Source organism: Macrobrachium nipponense, chromosome 6 (assembly GCF_015104395.2).
Source record: "Macrobrachium nipponense isolate FS-2020 chromosome 6, ASM1510439v2, whole genome shotgun sequence".
Classification (NCBI taxonomy): domain Eukaryota; kingdom Metazoa; phylum Arthropoda; class Malacostraca; order Decapoda; family Palaemonidae; genus Macrobrachium; species Macrobrachium nipponense.
In genome coordinates, this window is record NC_061108.1 from 125,112,855 (window position 1) to 125,130,450 (window position 17,596).

Below are 17,596 nucleotides of genomic sequence, written 5' to 3' on the forward strand. Positions count from 1 at the left end.
TTGTATATATTGCACTTTAAAATTCATATTAAGCAGAGAATGGAAGTAGCAGAATTATGAATGTTACGAAGACATTTGTTTCCTTGTTTAGTAATTTCCCATACTTTTCCATATTACCTTGATATGTAGTTGCAGGCTTCTGTACTTGCTGAGAGAAATCCTTACTTGTTTCGTAAGATGTAAATGAATCTATAGAAATGTCCTAAAACAGTACATGATAAACTGGTGTGCTAGTTGACCTAGCTTAATGGGAATAGTGTCCATGATGAAATATACCAGTTTTGGCTAGTCATTTCTGTGTTTTACACTACAAATCAATCCGTCTTAACATGTGGCAAATATCATTAAGTTAGTTTATTGGAAAAAGTTAAGAATAATGCAATAACACAACAATAAGATTTGAAAATTCAGTTAGCATCTGGGCACCAATAAATTAGTTCCATATATGTATTTGGAGAGAGTTATCCAGCCGAGTAACAACTAAAATATACAGTCAGCATAATATCCCAATGTAGTCATGATATCCATGCACCACATAGTGTGACATGCTTCCTTTAATTGTCACTATAAACTATTGTGGTCATCCACTTCTTGTCCTGCTCTTTTGCCATCTCAAAATATCACAGATTAGTTGTAAGTCATGGTCATCAAAATCCTGTCTGTTGATCATGGTCTGGCATTTAGAAATGACTAGGTCTGTCACATTTTTTTACCAAGTAGGTCATCATTTAGCGATAATGACACCTGGCTTAGGAAGACTAGTCCACACTCTTACAACGGAGGATCAAGATTTCAAGTCAAATTCCATATGAGTGGAGAAGAGCATTATTGTAATAACCTAAATCTATTCCCTATATTACATGAGTCTTTTTCAAAGGTGTCACACTTAAAAGTAATGACTTAAGATATACCAGTAATAAGCAAGACCTCGTTATGTCAAGTATCAGTATTCCCAATAAATAACAGAGCAATATTTGACAGAACTAATATATAGTTCAACAAGATTATCTCAGAACAAGAACTCCAAACTGTAGACAGGATAGATTAATTCTGTGATTTAAAGATGGATTCACGTGAAAATTCAAAACATGAGCATGTTTCCCGAGTGGGACCTGAATTCTTACGAAAACTGCAAACACTAAAACATATTCTGATTGGATCATAGGTGTAGGAACAAATATTTTGGAACTGTTTGAATGAAAACCTTAGATATAAAATACTGTAGGTCTTGAATGTATAATTTTTCTGCTTTCTCATCAAAGCACTTTGTCCATATAAAAATTTGCTGGTGAGGGATTGTATAATTATCTGGCACATTTTTAGTCTCGTGCAACGCTCTTAACATCTTAGTGGCATTTCTTAATGCCGAAAGGAATGGGCTGCTTGAATTCATGCCACACAGCATAATTTTGCAGTAGTTTATAAAAAATTCTCTTCAGTTTTCTTTAAAATTAATATCTTGTCCAAAAATCTTTATATCAGGAAAATTGGATTGATCTTACAATCAAATTTCTTGTTCCTTGTGAATATTTGTCTTCAAGATTTTGACTAATTTGCAGAATAATTTCAAATGGATTTATTACGTACACTGTTAATCTCAGCTGTTTTCTACAGACTCAACTTAGTGAACTTGCCCACTAAAATAAAGTAACTGGAGAAAACACATCTACAGGTTTATTATTTATTGCAGCTTAATTTTTCTTATTCAGTTCCTCATTGAACCTTAACTTTATCTAACAGAATTTTTCTGTCACAGTATATTTGCTTCTGCATAATTTATTCTCATTTCTATCCAACTTTATTTTAAATTCAGTTGTTTTCACAATGTAACTTCAGGAATAAAATTTTCTTGTCATATTATGACAAAAGACAAAACTTTTTATGAACAATTTCTTCATTTACTAACTTTCAAACAATATATCACTTGACTGATTTTGAATGAAGAATTCTATTTTATATCAGACAACTTAGTACGTGTATTTTTCAAGTATGAAACTCTTCTAGGCCCTAAGCAAAATTATAGAGCCTCGGGAAACCCACAAGTAAATTTGCTACAAATTAACCCATATGGTGCATTTTATATAGAAATTACTTTATAAAATCCCGTTAATGACAGTTCAATTTTCAAATTACAGTATCTATAGTAACTGCAAGAAATATCTACAGTAGTATATTAGATACGTATCCTAAATCGTGTTGGTAAAACTGCTGTTAGAAAGTTCCAAATGTATAAGTAATACTAGGTCATATATGCCATCTAGAATATGATGAATTACATATTCGGTTCTATCGAAAGGAAAAATAATTTGCTCTGTTTATTACGTATATGATAGTAATATCATCCTTCTTCAGCATCTTGATAAAATATATTTGGAAGGCTGGTAACTCACACTGTAGTGCAACACTATCTTCTGGATAAACTTCCCAATATATATATATCTGGATCTAAATCCTTTTTATCTTGGATGCTGCCAGTTTTGTTATTATTCATTGCTAATTTTTTTGTCTCGATAAAAACTTTACTGGAAGCCTTCTTATCTAATTAGTTCAAGCTAATGTATAGTAATAATGGGTTTGTGATGAAAAATTACTTTACAGGAATTGCCACCAGTTACCACCTTCCCCTTCCCTCTCCTCTCCTCCCCTCTTTTCCCCTCTTTGGTCTAGAGAACACAGTGACTCAGCCTGTTACCAGAGGGCCAGTGGAGCCTAGATTCATGAAATTCCAGTTGGAACAGAAGTATTTCTTACATTTCATATATAGTCTGTCAGAAAATTTAGGGCTAACGTGAATTAATGGGGTTGTACAGAAAATAATTTATTTTTAAAAGATCATTTCTTTATTTGCTGATAGGGAGACTGGACTAGATATAATACTCTTCCAGAGTTTGTTTGCCTTGTAAAGTCTAGGTCATATATTATTTTAACCATTCTCTGCTTGAATTGTTGTAAATACTACTGTAATACTAAAGAATAGCTGATAGTCAAAATTAAAATAATAACTTTGGCTCGCTTGTCTAATGTCGGAATTTAGAGATGCTGATGCTTTAGAACCAGCACTAGTCAGGAAAGATTTGACTTGATTTCTAGATGGATCTGAGTACCATTTAATAGACTAGTAAACCATGTCCAGTCCATGGTGGTAGCATGTGCTTGCCTGTGAGTGAGTGTCTTAACTTGACTTTGCTAGTGAAAGTTTAGATGTTTCAGATTACAAGTTGTGAATAAAACACAAGATCAACTTTTCCTTGCGATATCCAGAATTCTGTTGTCAATCACTAGCTTGGTCAAACTTTTCTGCTTGCTCAACCTTCATAGCTTAAGACTTTTGGGACTAAATTAAGTTTTAATTATTAATTCCTCACAGTTTATTCACAGATCTGTGCTGAGTGGAAATAGGTCAGTAATTGACCAAAACATTAACCCTTTTCACTCAGTCAAGAAATGCCTTTTTTTCACTCGCTGCTTTGTTCATGTATGCAATTACCAGTGAAATGCTCAGAAATAATCAGTGAAACTGGAGCGCTTGCCACTTTAAACTTACAACTAACCTGTCAAAGGTTTAGTGTACCAGCACTGTCACTAATATTTCAAAGCTTCTTGTAACTTTCAAAGCTTTTGTAAGTATTAAGTAGGAAAAAATGGAAAGGTATGAAAGAATGCACATTTGCCTTTCCTCTATATTCAATATAATTCAGTTTTGTTTTTGAAAATTAGTATACATAAGTATAGTACTATTTATGCTTTATTTTTTTTTTCTTTATATGAATGCCAGTATGACTTTCTCCTTCATATTTTTTCTTATGCAGTGGAGAAAAATAGCAACACTGAATAGCACCACTGAATTAATTATTAAAACTTTTCATAATCTGGCAGGTATGTCACAGAATATTTAGTGAGTTAAAGCACTAAATTGAAATGTGACAACTATGGTTTTAAATCTATTTCTTATCTCAAGGTTTATGGCATTGGGTTATACTAGTATGGATTGTGTTTCGAGTTGCTTATTAGTAGTTCCTTTTATGGAAGAAAATTTTTATTTTGCCAATATTTTTAGTTTTTCAGTACTTCCTTTATAAAATTGTGGTACATTTTTAAATGAAAAATATCTAGGTATTATAAAAAAGCAAATTACACATTTTGTAAAGCTGTTATGCACACAGTGGTAATGAAACTTGAGTGCCAGGAATCAGTAATAAATTCATAACTTTTGTAGAGAGAGGTGGCTACTCTGATCTTTAGGTGAAGCATTAAGATGAAGCTTCACAAATAAAAACAGTCTGTGAAATACAGTATACATTATAGGTTTTTAAACCTTTCCCAAACCCATATGTATCAAGGTGCAATATTTTATAAGAGTTTTTATTTCTTGTAAATTCAAACCTCTTACTTTTAGTAATGCCTGGTAGGAGGTCACTTGGGTAGGGTGGCCTCATTATTGTAAGGTTACACATATTGGGCGATGCTTTGGTCGAGTTTGTCCCTGTTGTTCTGATGTAAGTTTTCTATCATGGGAACATACAGGTTATTCAGGATTTCTTTAACATATTTTAATTCCTTTCATAGCAGAGAAGCTGTATTCTATACATACAGTAGTAATTGGAACTGTTAATTCACAAAGGCTACTTATTCTACTGTTAGCTTTTTTCTGGTGATGTATTGTCAGTTTGGAAGTAATAAATCCAAATGCTTGGGTTACTTTATGTATGAAAGTCAGCTGAAATTCTCATGCTGTGTTGTATGTATTGACCCGGACTGAATGGCTTTATTATTTTGTTAAATAATTCCAGATTATCAGGTGTTATGTCATCAATCAAGTATTGTAGTAATGAATCTAGTGAAACAAAACAAAAAGATTATATACAGTAATTATGTACATATATGAATTTATGCTTGAATTTAAAGACCAATAATACTGCAATGTTGCTGGAAGCACATGTCAAGGGCTTTGATATGGGAAGGACATCAGAGGAATGCTTGCTTCCAATTTCAAAAACTTGCAGAATCAATAAATATTAGTGAGGCGACATTCGAGTATCAGAATACCATCCATAGAATATTAGACTGATATGAACCTTGGAACCAGGTTTGGAAATGGGAGTAACATAAAATTCAATTAGTCAATGTTATAGTCAATACCCTATACATGAAATCATGATTATCTGTATTTTGTGCAAAATGGACATAGCCAAACCACTTGAATGATTAAATGTAGAAAGGTTCCACCACATATGCCCAGCCAGCAATGTACTGTCTGCCACCAGCCTTACTCATTCATATTAAAGCTCTGATTGCATCAGATGTGTACAGTGCATCTTTAGTCTACAATGAGCTTTTCTCAGATTTTGTGCTGTTTATCCATTTTTTATTATGTGCTTCTCACTTTGGAGTACCAAGTAAGGTCGTCTGGCTTAGGAATCTGGGTCGCCTGGGCTTGGTTTCAATCTGTAGCCATTTCTCAGACTCCCTTGCCTTCATGGCCCGTTGCTGAGTCACTTCACTGGGGCTATATTACTCGACTTCTCTATGATCTTCTGTGATTAGGGAAGGACAAGATCAAGTTTTTAATTGATCTGTAATTAAGGTTTAAGTGATTCCTTGATCCCTCCCTCACCATTCAAACATTGTTGCTTGCCTTAAGAGATCTCCAAAGTCCCATGGCATTATTGAGGCATCTGGATGGGCCTGTTTACAATCTGTCCGACTCCCTCTGCCCTATTTTCCACTGCTGGGCTCATGGCTTGGGCTTTTGCTGTCATGCTTCATTCTGGAGTTTTGGTGTCCCCCAAGGCTCGGAGGATTCAAATTACTCCATTCTTCTTTGGCCTAAGTGGTGGTTTGTTTTTTCGACTCTTGTTCTCTCTATTCATAGTTCAGATTTCTTGTCGGAAAGAGACTTGTAGGCAAAGTCGAAAAAGAAAGAGATTGTGGGTTCATCCTATGTTGTAAGATAGGAGAATGAAAGAGAATTCAGTACTCTGTATCCTCATCTTCTTAATGATGAAAGTAAAAGGGAAACTTTTAAAAATAATTTTCTTACTTTTTGCATGATCCCAATGTGTCGTTTTCTTTTGATTAACCATGTATTCATAGGACAAAAGGTAAAACTACATGCTTAAATGAAGGCTGAATCTCGATTTGAATGGAGCAGGAGTTGCAGGACCATGGCAACTGTGTTCACACTGTCGCTCAGTCTGCTCTCGCTCTGCGTCAAAATATCTTTTGAAGGGATTGTGACTGGGGCGAGAGTGAACTGTGAGCGCCAGTGTGAATGCTTCCTTTAAAATGCATGTAACATTATAGGACCAGACTGGAACTGGAGCAAGAGCGGAGCACAACCGGACTTATAGTGCGAATCAAGTCTTAAGGGCCCCATATACTGAACGATTGTCTGTATCGTTTGCAAAAACATCGTGTATGGGCTTATCTGAATGCAAAAGTGGGTGGAGCTTCATGTGGGAACGATCTCAGCAGGAATCTGTCATGACCAAGTTGCTGGCTTGCGACTTATGTCTGTCATACACAGGTCGTTCAATGTATGGGTTTGTCTGCTGATATAAAGCTATCACACATGTCTGTTCAAGAGAGGATGCCATGTCTTCCCAAGACAAAATCTTTGTTCAGACTGAAATCGGTGCAGAGATTGTTCATACCGTCTGAATAGTGTGTCTGTTTGTTGATAACGACAATCGTTCAGCACCTTCCTTTGCCCTGCTGTTTAACTTGACCAGGAGGTGTGTTTCTCTTGAATTACCTGCTTTTAGGCCACAGGTGCTTGAATTACCGGATAGAAATAGGAAATAAATTGACAGATTATGAAAAACTCTGCCTTCGCCAATTTATTTTGGGTGGAGGGGTAAGATGGCTGCCCATAGCTTTATTTATGCCAACCAGCAATCCATTACTGAGATATTATCTGGCTCCGAGAGGTCGTAATTGATCAAGTCCACTGTCTGCTCTCTAGAAGAGCTGGGCATCTTGCTTCTGATTCTTTAACTCGGGCTAATTGTGATTAATGGGTTTAATATAACAAACCATTTTTTAAATTTAACATGTTTTTAAAAAAAAAACACAAGTCTTTTCAGATTTTTTTGCGGTTTGGGGAGGGGCAAGATGGCCGACCCACTGTTTCACCTCTTTGAACCAGTTGTCCGCGTGGGTAACCAAATTCAATTAAAGCCATTTCATATATATATATATATATATATATATATATATATATTCATGTGAAATTTGTTACTTCTTTATATCTGAATAAGGTAGAGCAAATCTTAGGCTTTCGTTTGGTGTGTGGAGTCTGTGGACTGTGGACTTGAAATCTGAGGCAGGCCGTCAATGCCGACGGCGCAGTTTTCGCCTAGAAACTTATTTTCTTACTAAAAGAAAAAAAAAATCGAAATCAAGTCCAATACTTGGGCTGCAACTTACTTGCATATAGTTATTGAAATCTGATAGAAGATGGAAAGGCTTAAATTAGACAATTGATTGGCGCACGATTTAATCAGACAGTGCAATAATGGAACTGGTGGGGAATAAAGAAATTGTTAATGAGGATGAGAAGCTAGCACTCACATTTTTTTTTTTTTTTTTTTTTTAGTCAGAAGTACGTAGATATATTTTTTTCTATTAACTACGGTACTGATTTCGTTGGAGTTTTATCGAATTATTGTTAATGATGTCATTTGATGATTAGGGTAGTAAAGGGATTTTCAACGACCCTAACAAGTTTTCGTTACTTGTTATAACGTTAGTTGCCATGTAGTCGTTTTGTGAACGTACTGTTTTCGTTTTGTCTTTTAATAGATTTATTTAAACTATTATTTAGTTACAGTGTATCTGCATTTCTCGTCCATGGCCCTAACTATGACTGAAAGAGACGTAGTCAGATGCATTATTAAGGCCATTTTGCAAAATAAAAGAAAACCCGCAGTGTGCTACATCCACTGAACAACTAGGCCTATAGGCTTGTATTACTACTGCCCACACCAAGCCTATAGTTTCTTCATGAAACTAGCAACTGTAAAGACGGCGTAAGTGTTAGCCTAATTTATGTTTTTCCGATCATGATAGGCTAGTCGAATTCATTTTACTAGGCTTATGTAATAGGTATGAGGAAGTGGATGATCCTTGTATGTTAACCATCTTCTGTCGGGAGGTTGGTGACTACGGGTGGTGCAAAGTAGTCGTAATATTCGTTTTTTAACCGTGTTCACAGTCCTTTATTCTCAAAAATGGGGACAAATATAGTCTAGACTAGTGAGTATTTGTCACAAAATACATTTCGAAATTAAAATGTTGGTAGATCTAGGGTATTTATCCGCGGCAGATCTAGTGTACCTATCCGCGGCGGCCCAGAGTATGGCAGTTGCAGTTTTTCTATGCAGTTTTACCTCCTGAGCAAGAATTTGAAGTAATATTTATTCGGACGACTCTAATTTACCTTTGAACTCTATCCTACGGTAAAGGGGATTCCCATTGGGAACCGGGGTTTTGGGGTGGGGACAAAAACCCAACTCTATCCTACGGTAAGGGGGACCCCAGTGGGAACCGGGGTTTTGGGGGTGGGGTGAAAGACATTGGGGGGAGATTTTGCCGTGTTATTGTGGTATTTCCCACATTTATCACTTTTAAAAACACGAAATACAGGCGGAAATAAGAAATAACAAAACTAGCTATAGTGGAGCCGTTCCACATCCATATTTGTCTACTGCCACTACTACCACAACAATGAATCCTACTACGCATGCGCTAATGCTACTGCGCATGCGCTAACTGTAAGGGAGCTTTTGGCCTAAACTCGGACTTCTTAGTGAGAAAGAAATGGGGGTTTACGGGAGGGATATATGTATTTAGCCAAACACGTTACAGTATGACCCTACATTGCTACCGGACTGAGTGAAGGATTGGGTGGTAACAGGGTTCCCAGATTTGGCAGTTTCTCGCCAAATTTGGCTTTTTTTCCTAATTTGGTGGGTAAAAATTCACTTTGGCTGGTTAGTGGTATTTATGGCTGGTTTCAAACACTTTCTATTTTTGAGCTAAACAACTGATCCCACGTTTGAGGAATCTCTCCCCAGATTGGGAATTTTTGAAGGTTTTCAGGAAAATCTGGGGAATTTGAATAGGTTTTCAGTAAAAACTTGGTAACATTTAAGCAAAATATGTAGATGGAATTAAAATAAAAATCACACACACACACCAGATGACCACAAAACAGGCTGCCGGATTCTCAGGGAACGAGCCTCATTTCAAAATTTCAATTCATTCTCGTTTTTTTTCCTGCATTCTTATATTAGTTTATATTATCTAACTAAAACTATGATGCCGCTATATAAGCATATATATGATAAAAAATATGCATTTATAAAGATAGATATAACGCACATATATTTGCCGGTTATTTGGGTTGGTTTGGATTACCATTTGGCGGGATTTTGGCTGGTTTCATGGTAGACTTTGGCTGGTTGGTAGTGGTGTCATCTGGGAACCCTGGCTGGTAACCATACGTTGAGTTACATAAAAGCATTTACCTATTTTGTTTATTAAACATGTTATGTGAATTCTAGTGTTTATTCCTTTTCATTTTTCCATAGTATTTGTATAATAACTGTTTTGAAATATCCCCACCTAATCATTTCACCATATATAACTTGAAATATTATGTTATAATTGAGGACAGACACCTAAAAATGCCTACGTGTTGATATAGAACTCAGTTTTAGGACGTTTCGATACCTACCTACCTACCTACCTGTTACGTGAAATTGCACATTGCGTTGCATATTACATACACACTCCCTATATCATTTATACACAAGTCAATCCCTCCCCTTTCCAGTATTCACGACTGGCTCTTTACGTTACACCATTTACAATGCATTTCTCACCGATACCAATACCTATATTAAAGTTTGCCATTATTATTATAAAACCTACATTTCAATATATAATTTTTAAATATATAGTTTGCCATTATTCTTATAAAACCTACATTTCAATATATTCCATTATACACTTTTACAGACATTACAATTTACACCTCCCTTCCAGTTTCCTTACTATTACGCAGTTATGTATGGTTACCTTTTACATTTTACAACACTTCCACACCCATCAAAGTTAGGTTTATATGTCATTTTACCTACTGGGGGCCAAATCCCATCCCCCGGTTAGGCAACATACCCTTAGGTTTAGTTTGTTATATGTTGGTTTACCTACTAGTTTTACTTCCTTGAAGGGGGTTACCCGGTTAGGCTAGGTTGGTTAGTTCTTCAAGGGTGGATACCGGGGGGGGGGGGTGGGGGGTTACATTCCCTACTTGGTTACCTACTAGGTTAGGTTTGGTTAGGTTACATTCCTTACTAGGTTAGGTTAGGCCTTTAAGGGGGGGTACAGGGGGTGAAGCCCCCATGGTCAGGCAATATTCCCTACTAGGTTAGGTTAGGTTAGGTTGGTTAGGTTACATCCTTACTAGGTTACGTTAGGCCTTTAAGGGGGGGTACGGGGGGGCGAAACCCACCACCTTGTCCAGGGCAATCAAAGGCCTAGTTATTTCCCTACTAGGTTAGGTTAGGTTAACGTTCCTTACTAGGTTAGGGTTAGGCCTTTAAGGGGGGTTAAACGGGGGGGGCGAAGCCCCCCTGGTCAGGCAATGTTCCCTACTGGTAATGGTTTTTGGTTAGGTTGGTTAGGTTCATTCCCCTTACTAGGTTTAGGTTTGCCTTTAAGGGGGGGTTCGTGGGGGCGAAGCCCCCCTGGTCAGGCTTAATATTCCTTACTATGCTCGGTTAGGTTAGTTGGTTAGGTTCCATTTCTTACTATGTTAGGTTAGGCCTTTAAGGGGGGGTACGGGGTGGGGCGAAGCCCCCCTTGTCAGGCAATGTTCCCCCTACTAGTTTAATGGTAGGTTAGGTTGGTTAGGTTACATTCCCTTACTAGTTTAGGTTCGGCCTTTAAGGGGGTAACGTGGGGCGAAGCCACCCCCCTGGTCATGCAATATTCCCTACTAGGCGGGCCTAGGTTAGGTTAGGTTTGGTTTAGGGGGGGTACATTTCCTTTACTAGGTTAGGTTAGGAGGAATGCCTTTAGGGGGGGAAGGGGGGGTACGGGGGGGCGAGCCCCCCTGGTCAGGCATATTCCCTACGGTTAGGTTAGGTTTTAGGTTGGTTTTAGGTTACTATATTCCTACTTTACTAGGGGGGTTTAGGTTAGGGGGGCCCTTTAGGGGGGAAGGGGGGGATAGGGGAGGAGGGGGGGTTAACGGGGGGGCGGGGGTGGGGGGCGAAGCCCACCTGGTCAGTGGAGGAGGCAATATATTTCCCTACTAGTTAGGTTGGTTAGGTTTACGTTCCTTACTACCTTTAAGGTTACGTTAGGCCTAGTAGTTTCCCCTACTAGGTTAGGTTAGAGGTTACGTTCTTCCTTACTAGGTGGGGGGGAGGTTATTTCCTTTAATAAAAGGGGGGGTACGGGGGGGTTGGGGGCGAAGCACCCCCTGGTGGTTCAGGAAGAAGGAAGGGGGAAGGGGGGGAAGGAGGAAGGCAAAAATGTTAATTGGTTTCCCTACTCCTTTGAGGTTAGGTTAGGTTAGGTTATGGTTTGGTTAGGTTACAGTTACAATGTTTTATTCTCCTTACTAGGTTAGGTTAGGTCCTTTAAGGGGGGGTACGGGGGCGAAGGCCCCCCTGGTCAGGCCCCCAATATTCCCTCTACCTAGGTTAGGTTGGTTAGGTTAGGTTCCATTCCTTACTAGGTTACGTTAAGGGGGTCTAATATTTTCCCCTACTACTGTTAGGTTAGGTTATGTTCTTACTAGGTTAGGTATGCCCTTTAAGGGGGGGTTTACGGGGGGGCGAAGCCCCCCTTTGGGGGTTCAGGCATGTTCACCTACTAGTTAGGTTAGGTTAGGGTTACATTCCCTTACTAGGTTTAGGTTAGGCCTTTTAAAGGGGGGGTACGGGGGGGTGGGGGCGAAGCCCCCCCTGTCAGGCAATATTTCCCTACTAGGTTAGGTTTGTCCGTTCCTTACTAGGTTTTAGTTTGTTTTTTTTTTTGTGTTTTTTTTTTTTAAGGCCTTTAAGGGTTATGGTAAGACCGGTTGGCGAAGCCCCCCTGGTCAGGCAAATTATTCCCTACTATGTTAGGTTAGTTTAACATTCCTTACTAGGGGGGGTTAGGTTAGGTTTAGGTTGGTTAGGTTACATTCCTGGGGGGGTACTAGTTAACTTAGCCCCCTTTAAGGGGGGTTACGGGGGGCGAGGCCCCCCTGGTCAAGGTATTGTTCCCTACTAAGGTTAGGTTTAGGTTTAGGTTAGGTTGGTTAGGTTACATTCCTTAACTAGGTTAGGTTAGGCCTTAAGGGGGGGGGGTACGGGGGGGCGAAGCCCACCTGGTCAGGCAATATTCCCTACTAGGGTTATGGTTTCGGTTACGGTTGGTTAGGTTACATTCTTCTAGGTTACGTTGGGCCTAGTAATTTCCCTACTGGTTAGGTTCGTTACGTTCCTTACTAGGTTCGGTTAGGCCTTTAAGGGGGGGGTAACCGGGGGGCGAACCCTCCCCTGGCAGGCAATGTTCCCTACTATGTTAGTTGTTTAGGTTACATTCCTTATAGGTTAGGTTAGGCCTTTAAGGGGGGGTACGTGTGGGCGAAGCCCCTGTCAGGCAATTTCCCTCTAGTTTAGGTTAGTTAGGTGTTTAGGTTTACATTCCTTACGAGTTACGTTAGGCCTAGTATTTCCCTCTATTTAGGTTATGTTACGTTTCCTTACTAGGTTAGAGGTTTAGGCCTCTAAGGGGGGGTACGGGGGGGCGGAAGCCCCCCTGGTCAGGGCAATATTCCCTACTAGGTCGGTTAGGTTACATTCCTTACTAGGTTAGTTAGCCTTTAAGGGGGGGTACGGGGGGGTGAAGCCCCCTGAGTCAGGCAATATTCCCGACTAGGCTTAGGTTAGGTTAGGTTAGGTGGTTGGTTAGGTTACATTCCTTACTAGGTTACGGTTAGGTAGGCCTGTTAGGTTAAATCCGTACTAGGTTACGTTGCCTCGTATTTCCCTACTAGGTTAGGTAGGTTAGGTTCGGTAGGCCTTTAAGGGGGCGGGTACGGGGGGGTGGGGCGAAGCCCCCCTGGTCAGGCAATATTCCCTACGAGGTTAGTTAGGTTAGGTTGGTTAGGTTACATTCCTTACTAGGTTACGTTGGCCTAGTATTCCCTACTAGGTTAGGTTAGGTTAGGCCTTAAGGGGGGGGTTACGGGGGGCGAGCCCCCTGGTCAGGTTAAATATTACCTACTAGGTTAGGTTACGGGTTCCTTACTAGGTTAAGTTAGGCTTTAAGGGGGGTACTGGGGGCAAAGCCCCCCTGGTCAGGCAACATTGCCTACTAGGTTAAGTTCCCTACTAGGTAAGGTTACATCCCCTGCTAGGTTAGGTTGGTTTGGTTCTTTAAGGGGGGTTACAGCAGGCCCAACCCCACCCCTGGTCAGGCAACATCCCCTACAAGTTTCATTAGTTTTGTTATATGCTAACCTATGTTTAATTTGGTCTTTTGTATTTATTAAAACAACTATAGGCCCTATTACACATTTACCACCCAGGACTTAAATCCCACCCCCTCCTGGGCCCGTTATATATGTATTTGTATTATTTCATATTTTGAACCCATCCCACATTTACATTTAGTTCCTTAACTACCCATTTACTTTTATTACCCTTAACATTGCCAACTTATCTTGTTAAGTGCTTGTTCATTTACCTCAGCCCCACCCTGCCTCAACCAATAGCATCAAAGCATTTTTACTACTCCACCCCACCTCTCCTACCCTGTTTTCTACGGTCTGGCCTCCTGCCACCTCCTAACTGTAGAACTCCAACACTGTTGAATCTGCCGCCATGACATCCACTGCTGCATCTACTTCACGCTCGCCCCAGCCCCTCACCAGGAACTCTTTGCCAACTTCATGTAACAATTGTTACATGAGTTACAAAGATTTTTCTGCCTTTTACTCAGGTAATTATGATCGACTAATCGGTTTTTGCCAGGACCACGGCCTCCTGAGAAAGCAGGTCTTTTGCCCCCATTCAGTCAACTCCAAGATACGGGAGGAGAATGTATAACTTCGTCGGGTACTTGGCTGTTGCTTATTTCAAGCTGCATTTTGAGGAACCCAAGACCCGCCTCCACGCATTCTTAAAAGCAGCTGCTGCTTTGTACCCTCCACCCCTTTAAGGTAAGCTCCAAACATTATTCTTAATTATTATGTTTTAGGAAAGTGAGTGTTAGGCTTTCGCCGAAAGTTGCGCCAAGGTATGTTACTATTCAGTGGGGTGCTGCTAAGACAACTCGTACCTTCCACCTTACCCCGCCCTCCCCCCTTAGTGAACATATGGCTCCGTGGTGGTTGGGGAATTTAAACATGGCGGCTGTGTTTACATCTCCTTCACCGTAACGAATACTTGGTACCTTCCTGTAGGACCGTTCTTCGGTGACTTAGACTATGGCAATTGACATTTTCTATGTTATTTTAGTTGCTTTACAAGGGTTGTAAGGAATATTTTTTTCGTTTGGTTGGAACTAAACTTTAATATACCTTTGAGTTTGGTGCGGCTATTATGTAACTTTCAAAGGTCAATTACTGCTTAGTTACAGCCGGCCGAATGGATATTACTTTTAAATCTTGTACAGTAACTCAAATAACATAGGAATCAGTCAATTGCCATAGTCTAAGCCACCGCGGATTGCTTCTGTAGAAATACCTCCGCGGCGGCCTAGACTAGCAGTTGCGGTTTTTTTTATGCAGTTTTACCTACTGAACAAGAATTTTAAGTAATATTTATTCGGACGACTGTAATTAACCCCCCAGGGGCCAGTACTACACACGGCGGAATACATTGGACGCCCCAATCCCTAGTGGATGTCGTATCCGCGGTTACGTTCCTTGCAGTCTGTGCAGAATGCTTCTGTAGAAATACCAAAATGTTAGATTTAACTACCCTAAGCCGAAGCCTGCTTAAAAATGAATTGAAGACATCTCCAAAGGCCTGCATCCTAACCTAACCTTCCATTAACTTAACCTAACTTAGGCCGTCATGTGTTGGCCGCCCAGGGTGCTTCGCCGCTCTCAGATATTCCTCTTTCCCAGCATGATAGAACAGTTTGTGTGCAACTGGTCTGCAGTCACCACTACCTAGTATCCCTAAGTTAACCCTTGGTTTGGGTAGGTGGGGGTTGCGGGGTTGAAACTCATCCTGGCCAGGTAGGGACCCAGCACGCTGAGATAAGTTAGGTTAAAATATGGTAAACTACCGAATGGCCAGCCTCTGCCGTAGCATGACCACCTTCCTGAAAAAATACTTTTAACACGTCCTGTAACCCAGGATAGACATTAGTCAAGAACCAGCGTTTGTCGAAGCAACGGCTCGAGACTTCTACTTTTCTCTCGAAGTAAGTTTTTTTTTCCCAAGTCACAAATTACAGCCATAATTTCTGTTTTTCGGGCAGGTGGTTGCGCTATTGTATTGGGCAGCCATTCAGTATTTTACCCGGTAATTGTAAGCCTGAATTCTGCGATAAAGTAGACTATGGCAGTTGACGTTTCCCTATGTTATTTTAATTAGTACTTAACAAGAATTTAAAGTAATATTTATTTGGCCGACTGTAATTAAACCATAATCTACCATTGAAGACTACATGATGGTACAAGGGGTGCGATGTACTGATGTACAGAGTTCAAAGGTAAATAACAGATTAGTTAAAGTCGACTGGCAAAATACTACTTTAAACTCTTGTAAAGTAAGTAAGATAAAAATGAATAATCTTCAAAGTTTTGGTTAGGGGTCACGAAACGTAAACAAACCACCATATTTGAATTCTGGTAGGGAATGTGGGGTATATAACCACCGGGATTCAGTAAGGGGAGGATGGGGTTGGGCACTGGGAGAGGAAGGCACAGGTACGAGTTGGTAACATGTTACCTGACCGGGGTGTGGAGCCCCCCATATGTGTAACATATAGGTTATGATACTAACCTAACCTAATAGAACGTGTTACCTGACCAGGGGGGCCTCTGCCCCCTCCGTACCCCCCTTAAAGGAATGCCATCTGAAACAAAAGCTCCGCTATAACATGGCGCATGCACAGTAGGATTGGCGCATGCATAGTAGGATTCGGCGTCACAATACCAGTATTAATAGGAGGATTTTGGCTATGTAACGGCTCCATTATCAGTTTATTTATTGCTTTATTTCAGCTTGTGTTCCTTGTTTCAAATGTCATAAATAAGAGGAAATAACACAGTAACACGGCAAAACCTTTCCCCAAGTGTTTTACCCCACCCATAACCCCACTTTCCCATCATTCCCCTTACCGTAGGATAGAGTTGTAAGGCATAATTCTCCCAAATGTTTTTCTTACACATTATGCATTTACATTAACATATTTCTTTTTTTTAAAATTGGCCAATCTCAAAGTGTCCCCACCCTGGGGTGTTGCATATTGATTTTTGCCTCAGACACCAAACCCCACATTCCCATCTTTCCCCCTTACCATAGGATAGAGTTCAAAGGTAAATTACAGGTTACTTACAGCTGGCCCCAAAAATATTACCTTAAATTCTTGTTCAGGAGGTAAATTCTTAAGAAAAACGTCAACTGCCACAGTCTAGTTCGCCACGGTATACAGGCTTAGATCTACCTTTTACCCTATCTGTATCCTTGGCTTTAGTATAAATTCACTCTTATTGTATTCTATCTCCCTAAAACCTTGCTTTCCCACTCTCCCATAATGTTCACACATAAATTGTAGTTTAGGCCTACTAGCTATATATATCCAAGTAAGCTAAGTACTTTTGGGTAAGATAAAATTCAATATGAGTGAAATCTAAGGATATTCAACTTCACTTGTTTTAGGGTGCTGCGACTCTACCTTGCCAAGGCGAGCCTCACCCCCTGGACCCCCACCCCAACCCTTAACCTTTAGGAGCTGAGGCAAAAATCAATTTGCAACACCCCAGACTGGGGAAACTTTGAGATCGGCCAATTTAAGAAAAAAAGAAAGATATCAATGGAAAGAGGAAGTTCTGCAAAATTTGTAGGATTTTTTTTTTTCTACCTACCATGAGAAGCTGAAAATGATTATTTGTACAACCCATTGTGGGGCATCTTTTACAAGGCATTCATAAATTTTACCAAGTTTTACATGGTTTTTTTTCTAATAAATAATTTCATCATTTAGTAAAATTTAATTACAGCTCGCATAATATCAAAACAGATAAGAACTAAAATCACTTAGAGATTCTGAGCATATTTGTTGTAAAATATATGCATAAATTTATTGAGATTGAAGATGCAGTATCTTTTTTTAATTATACATATCTAATCTAATATTTCTTCGCTTTTTTATTTGCAGTTACAATTATAACCGACATACGTACTATCATAAAAGATAAGAACTAAAACCCACAGCAACTCCCGGTTATATTCATGAGCAAATAGTATGTAAAAAGACGTCTTGAGAGAGAGAGAGAGCCATTATAGTAGATTCACATCAACCGTGCATTTGATGTCTAGGCCAGTCCCTTACGACACTCCTGATTGGCTGT

General features: G+C 39.6%; 1 protein-coding gene across 10 annotated transcripts in view; it reads left to right on the forward strand.

The window, feature by feature from the left end:
* Positions 1-17,596, forward strand: part of LOC135216129 (protein madd-4-like) — an 832,309-nt gene that overhangs the window by 805,678 nt on the left and 9,035 nt on the right. The window lies entirely within an intron of this gene.